This window comes from Colobus angolensis, unplaced genomic scaffold, assembly GCF_000951035.1.
Source record: "Colobus angolensis palliatus isolate OR3802 unplaced genomic scaffold, Cang.pa_1.0 Scaffold630, whole genome shotgun sequence".
Lineage (NCBI taxonomy): Eukaryota > Metazoa > Chordata > Mammalia > Primates > Cercopithecidae > Colobus > Colobus angolensis.
In genome coordinates, this window is record NW_012119933.1 from 172,810 (window position 1) to 179,427 (window position 6,618).

At 49.2% G+C, this 6,618-nt stretch overlaps 1 protein-coding gene across 5 annotated transcripts in view; it reads left to right on the forward strand.

Annotated features, from left to right (window-relative positions):
* SORBS1 (sorbin and SH3 domain containing 1) overlaps positions 1-6,618 on the forward strand; it is a 253,714-nt gene that overhangs the window by 278 nt on the left and 246,818 nt on the right. The gene's annotated exons all lie outside the window — the stretch shown is intronic.

A 6,618-nucleotide genomic window follows, 5' to 3' on the forward strand; every position in this document is an offset into this window, starting at 1 on the left:
GGGCGGCGCCTTTGTTCAGCCCTCGGAGGAAGCGCATTTAAAGGGCCAGCTGTTGGAGGGACTTGGGGGACCCCCTCCCCCAGAGCATCCCGCTATGGGCACGGGGAAAGCGGTGGTCCCCCGCGGTCGAACCGTCCATCCTGCCTGCTCGGCGGATCCCTAGTCTTTCAAGGGAAGTTCCCCAGGGTGCGGAGGATCTGGGGGCTTCCAGGGTTGGGGTTTTTATAAATTTCCTTTTTTGGTGGGTGGGGGGTAGTGCGATCGTGGCCTCTGCTAGGAGAGAATGTCCGCCCGTCTCAGGGTGGCTGCAATATGGGTGGGTGGAAGAGACATCAAAGCCCGGATGGGTTTGTGCTGTAAAGTGAAACTACCGAGGAGGGGCACCTCTGCAGCAGCCAGAGGAAGGCGGAGGGAGCGAGCGGCAGGATGGAGGCATCTCAGGTGTGTTCATTCATCAGCATCCCCTGGAGAGGGCGGCGGGAGGGGCGCAAGGACGACGCGGCTGGCCGGACCCGCCTGAATGAACCGGGAAGAGTATGCGCCGGGGACACCGCGCCTGCCCGTGCCGCCCGTGCCCCTTTTTCTCCCCGAGTGGCTGACAGCATCTTGCTAGGCAGCTCATCACCGACATGGACAGCAAGCAACTCCCTTCTCCGAATTCCCCGGGCATCCCCTGCTCCCACCTCGCTGCTTTCCGACGTGGCTTCCTTGATACGTGGTAGCGCCATTCAAGATAGAGGGGGAAAGAGGCTTGAAATCATTATGTTTCCTTCATGGGGGAATGTGCTGTCGAATTCTGCATCCCCATACATCCGCTGTCGTAAGATGGCTTTGAAATTCACCAGTGCCTGCTTTCTCCAGGCAGACAAGAATTTATTACGCTATTACATTGCTACATAAAAGCAGAAGGGATCCCACTGAGCGTGGCTCGTTTTATCCAGTCCTCGGGTTTTCCCAGCATGTTCTGGGCGAGCCTTTGGATTTTTGTTTTAAACACAGCGTTGGGATGCCCCTGTTGTCACAGGGCCGACCTGCTGAAATTGCTGGAATTGGTTTCACCGTCAATAGGAGGGAGGTTCATCTAGAGACATCATGGAACCTATCTGGCATGTCAGGCCTCTGACTCCATCTCTCCCCTCAACCCCCCGCCCCCGCCCAGCCCCCCGCGCCCTTTTTCCTCTCTTAAGTGGAGGCGGGGGATGTCTTCACTCTCCTTGTGTTTTGAGCTCCTCTGCTTAGATTCAATTCTGTGTTTTTGGTTGGAAAGCTGTCTTGGTGGTGATCGAAGAGAGGAGGGTTGGATTAAAAGTGGGGTGGGCAGCAGAGGGGTCAGCAGCATCAGTGACAGAAAACAGATGATGGACATATCTACAGCCTTCAGACACCGATGAGGTAGATGGCTGTCTACAGAGTGAGGGGCGTGTGTTTGGGCTGTGAGGGGGAGGGGTAGAGGAGAAGGATGCCTCCAGCAGTTTTCTGCCCCGCCCTCTGGATGCTGCCTTAAATAGCCCCTTGCCAACCAAGCTTTGATGTCTCCCTCTTGGCCTGAGGGGAAAGAAGGGAAGGGTTGGTCTGTTGGCACCTTTGCCCTAGGCACTGTTGGAGCAGATGGTTAGGAAACGGTTAGTTCTCCAGGGGTTGCAGAGAGCACATTTCTCAGCTGGAGGGCCCTGAGACCACTCCTCTAGTGACTTCCCTGCAGGGAATTAGCAACTGAAATGAAGTGCTGTCTACCCTCTGGAGTAAAGAGTTGGGAGGGTATTGTCATCTTGTGGACTATAACCACCTTGTTGGCCCTTTCCTTCTCCTGCCTGCTTTCGTTTGTTGTAGTTGGAGAGTTTCTGTAAACTTTTCAGAAGAGATTGGGCATATTGGGGAGTGGGTAGAAGTTATGGGAAAGGATGAGCAAATTCTTCTTCCTGGTAGAACAAAGCACTGCTCAGCTATTCCCCTCTTTCCCCTTCTCTAAAATAGAGTTCAAAACAGATAGCAGAGTCCAGGGCTTTCTTTGCAAAGAATGAAAGGGCAGGGCCAGGAAAGAAAGTTTTTATTGTTCAGCATTGATAATCATCGGGTCATCCAAACTTATCTCCTGACCCCTCCCTGGATGTGGAGATAGATTTGCTGTAGAGGGCACTCTATGGTAATTTAGGATTTGACCTCTCTCTAGGAGAAAGGCGTGGATGGTCTCAAAAAGCTTTGGTGGAGGAGCTCTGGACCAGAGGCAGGACAGCTGGCTTTGGTCCTGGCCACCAATCTTTGGGGTTTGGGCTTCTGCTCTCTGGGCCTGTGTCCTTGCTGGTGAAGTGGAGGATGATGGGGCAGAGGGTCTTCCAGGGTTCCTGACAACTCCGCTGTTCTTAGAGTCACAGTTTGTGATGGCATTTTCAGGTTCTTTCCTGTTTGCTAAACTGATAATAAATTCAAAGTATTGCACAATGGCATGAAAGAAGCATTCTAGGACGCAGGTTTCTGTTGGATTCACATCTGCCTTTTCCTTGATTACTGTGATTGGTGAGGTTTTACTGTAAGTACATAAATAATTCAGAGCTAGAATGGCCCAGAGTGAGAGGCACAGAGAGAGACCCCAGAGTGAGTGGTTGTCTGTGGGAGATGAGGGTGGGATGGTAGATTGCTGAGGAAAAGGAGTTTTTGTAATTTGTTCTCTTTCCCTGTGGATGTTTAACTTGCTGGTTTATTGATGGTTCTACAGGTGAACGTTTACCTATCTAGAAGATGAGAGTTATAAAAGACCTCTGTGATTGCCATGTTCCGCCCCCTCCCCTGCCAAACTGAGGAATTTGAGGGGTTGGGAGGTTTGGCCATTTTTCCAAGGTGGCACAGCTAGCAAGACGTGGAGTTGGGGTGGGAACTCAGGTGGAGAGATTGTAGATCTTGTTTCCACATGTATCTGGGGTTTTTTTGTTTTGTTTTGTTGTTTGTTTTTGTGTTTTGGTGGTGGTGGTTGTTTTGAGACTGGGCCTCATCTGTCACCCAGGCTGGAGCGCAGTGGCACAGTCACAGCTCACTGCAGCCTCGACCTCCTGGGCCCAGGCAGTCCTCCTACCTCAGCCTCCGGGGAGCTGGGACCACAGGCACACACTACCACACCCAGCTAATTTTTGTGCTTTTTGTAGAGACAGGGTTTTGCTGTGTTGCCCAGGCTGGTCTCAAACTCCTGGACTCAAGCTATGCGCCTGCATCAGCCTTCCAGCATGCTGGGGTTATAGGCTTGGGCCACTGTGCCGGCCTATATGTATCTGTTAAGCCCCCTCTTCCTCTGAGAGAAAGGATCCTAAGATGGAATAGGAAAACATGAGGAGGAAATAGGAGCACAAGAAGAGAGAGATTGGAGAAACAAACAAGAGAAAGTAGGAGGCTGGGGACAGGTTATGTGAGGAAGGGAAAAACACAGAAACCAAGCTTGGAGGAAAAAAGGATGGAGCTTGAAAGGGGGAGGCTCTGTTGTCTCTGAAACAGCTGAGCTCTTCTGCAGCCCTTGGGCTGAAGTGAGGAGAGGTTTGGTAGACTAGAATAGGGGTTGGGGGAGTGGACTGAGAGTTCAGCCTCAACCTGAGACTCACTTGGAATCTCCTTGGGATTGCTGCTGTTGACCCTCAGATTGCAGAGTGGAATGGCTGCTCAGTTTCAGGGCCAACTGAGGCCTTTAGATCCATGGGAGCATGCAGAACGTGGACATGCGGAAAGTCAGGGGCGTGGGTGGTGATGCTGGCTGATGCTGAGGTGGGACTCAGTTCTGCTGAAGTCCCGGTTTTTTTGTAAATGCAAAACACAAAACACTTTTCCATGGATTTCTTTTCCATGCAAGCGGCATTTTCTCCTTGGATTTTCATCGGTGCTTTGAACGTTTTATGAGATACTGTTTCACATACTCCCTTTTCAGAGGAGATACTTGGAGATGAATGATCTACTGAATTATGGCTCATTTGGGGGAGCTTCTGTCTTGTGACCTAAGCTAAGCCTCAGAATTTTTAATGAGCAATTAAAGAGCTGTGAACAGTGGTTGACCAGAGCATTAACCATTCGAAGGCAAGTTAAGGGTGATAGTAGTTCAAGGTCTGGAACTATAGCTAACAGCTGGCCACGAACAACATAATTGACTTTGGCTAACTCTTCAAGCCCTAGGAAGTATCTCTGTGGGTCCTTTGGTGGCTCCCCATTTTTGCGTGTGGTTAGGCATGTGGGCCCATCCTTGAATCTTGCTGTCCCCCATTCTTCTTTTCCTACGTCTCCCTCCTCTATCCATTTCTTTTTCTTACCTCTTTCTCCTTGCCCTCCTCCCTCATTCTTTCCTTATTGTCAGCAATATATCTTTGTAGTTTCTTTTAATCTGTTGCCATTAAAATTTAATGTTCTCTGTTCTTCATTTCAAATCAGTTGAGGGCCAGGCATGGTGGCTCACACCTGTAATCTCAGCACTTTGGGAGGCCGAAGCGAGTGGATCACCTGATGCCAGGAGTTCGAGACCAGCCTGGTCAACATGGTGAAACCCCATCTCTACTAAAAATACAAAAATTAGCTGGGTGTGGTGGTGGGTGCCTGTAATCCCAACTACTCAGGAGGCTGAGGCAGAGAGAATTGCTTGAGCCTGGGAGGTGGAGGTTGCAGTGAGCCGAGATTGCAGAGTGAGACTCCATCCAAATAAATAAATAAATAAAAAATAAATAAATAAAATCAATTGAGTTCAGTCTTTTTTGAATGTGTATGTGTTTTACACACAAAACAAAAAAGAGGCAAATGAACCAAATCCAACTAAATTGCTTTTTACTTCTGTGTGGCCTTCCATTGATTTATCCCCCTACTTCTTCTGTGGTCAGCAGTGGCTTTTTATAGAAAAAAAGTTCCCAGGTCTCTGTCATGTGGTTATTGTTTTTACAACAATAGAAAAAAGTTTCCACCCTTGTATTGTAGACCACAAGGGACACCCTCTCTCAAGGGATGTAGCCTGTTTCTAGGCTTCCTTCCATGGAAAAAGTGTCTTTAATGCATTCTGTAACAGAGGCCTGTACTGTAAGGGCTAGGGCTGCTGATGGCAGAGGTGGGGCTCTTCTCAGTGACTGCTGTACTGCTTAGAATAGGGGCTGGCAGGCTATGGCCTAGAGAGCACATCTAGGAAGAATTAGTATCATTGTTTTCTCTGTTTCCTCAGGCTGAGCTAACCTAACTGGCTGTAGCAGGACCCAGACCCTTTTGGAAAAGAATGAGATGCTTGTTAACTTTCTGAATAGTGTTGAGTGGGACCCAAGTGGGACCTTGGGAGGGTGGGCACCCACCAGCAGTTGCTGGTGTAAAGTCCCCAGATGCTTTGATGGATGGATGCTGTACCGCTTTATGCTTTTCTTCTGACTCTGATTAGTTACAGAGAGGGTTGACTCTTGATGCTCAGTGGTCAGCAAGTACTTTAGAATCTAAAGTGGGCCCCCGCAAACAAGAAGTCACCTTGAAGTCTGCAGTTTTGTATTAAAAAATCACATGAGTTTTGTATTCTCTGTAATATATCTGTGCTGGTTTTAGTATAAAAGTATTTCAGTTGCTTTACAGTTGAATACAATTGACGTTCTAGGAAAATGTGTTTATCGTGGGCCCTCATTTGTCCCAGCCTGCCCTAAATATGCGTATCAGTCCCATACCCCAGCTGAAGAAGCCAGGGATAGGGTAGGCATCAAACCTGCTGGTGCTGAGCCTCCATGCTTTCCTGCCTGCTCTGCCAAACCACCAGATGCCCAGTCATTCCCTACTACACGTCCCCAAAGGCCAGGCCCCCCTGCACCTCCCACCAGGACTGGTTCCCTCACCAAAAGGCTTTTTTCTGCGTTTCCTGGCTGATGCTTTCTTCCCTCATACTTCCCTCACATCTTAAAGAGATGCCTTTCAGCCGGGCGTGGTAGCTCATGCCTGTAATCCCAGCACTTTGGGAGGCCGAGGCAGGTGGATCACCTGAGGTTAGGAGTTCACAACCAGCCTGGCCAACATGGTGAAACCCCATCTCTACTAAAAATACAAAAAAGTAGCTGGGCGTGGTGGCGCACGCCTGTAGTCCCAGCTACTCAGGAGGCTGAGGCAGGAGAGTTGCTTGAACCCAGAAGGTGGAGGTTGCAGTGAGCTGAGATCACGCCATTGCACTCCAACCTAGGTAACGAGTGAAATTCCATCTCAAAAAAAAAGAGATGCCTTTCTTCTTGTGTTCAGCTTTCTACTTCTGTTGTTATTGCTGGTTCTCTTGTCTGTTTCCTCCCCCATATTGTGAGTTCTAGGAATAGAGTGAGTCTGTGTTTCTTCTCTTTTTAAATTAAATTTTAATTTGTATAAAAATTTCGCATATATATGTGTGTGTGTGTGTGTGTGTGTGTACACAGAGAGTTTCTTTTTTGTTTGTTTTGAGACGGAGTCTCCCTCTGTCACTAAGGCTGGAGTGTAGTGGCGCGATCTCAGCTCACTGCAACCTCCGCCTCCTGGGTTCAAGCGATTCTCCTGCCTCAGCCTCCCGAGTGTCTGGGACTACAGGAGAGCACCACCACCCCCAGCTAATTTTTTTATTGTTAGTAGAGACAGGGTTTCACAATGTTGGCCAGGCTGGTCTCGAACTCCTGACCTCAA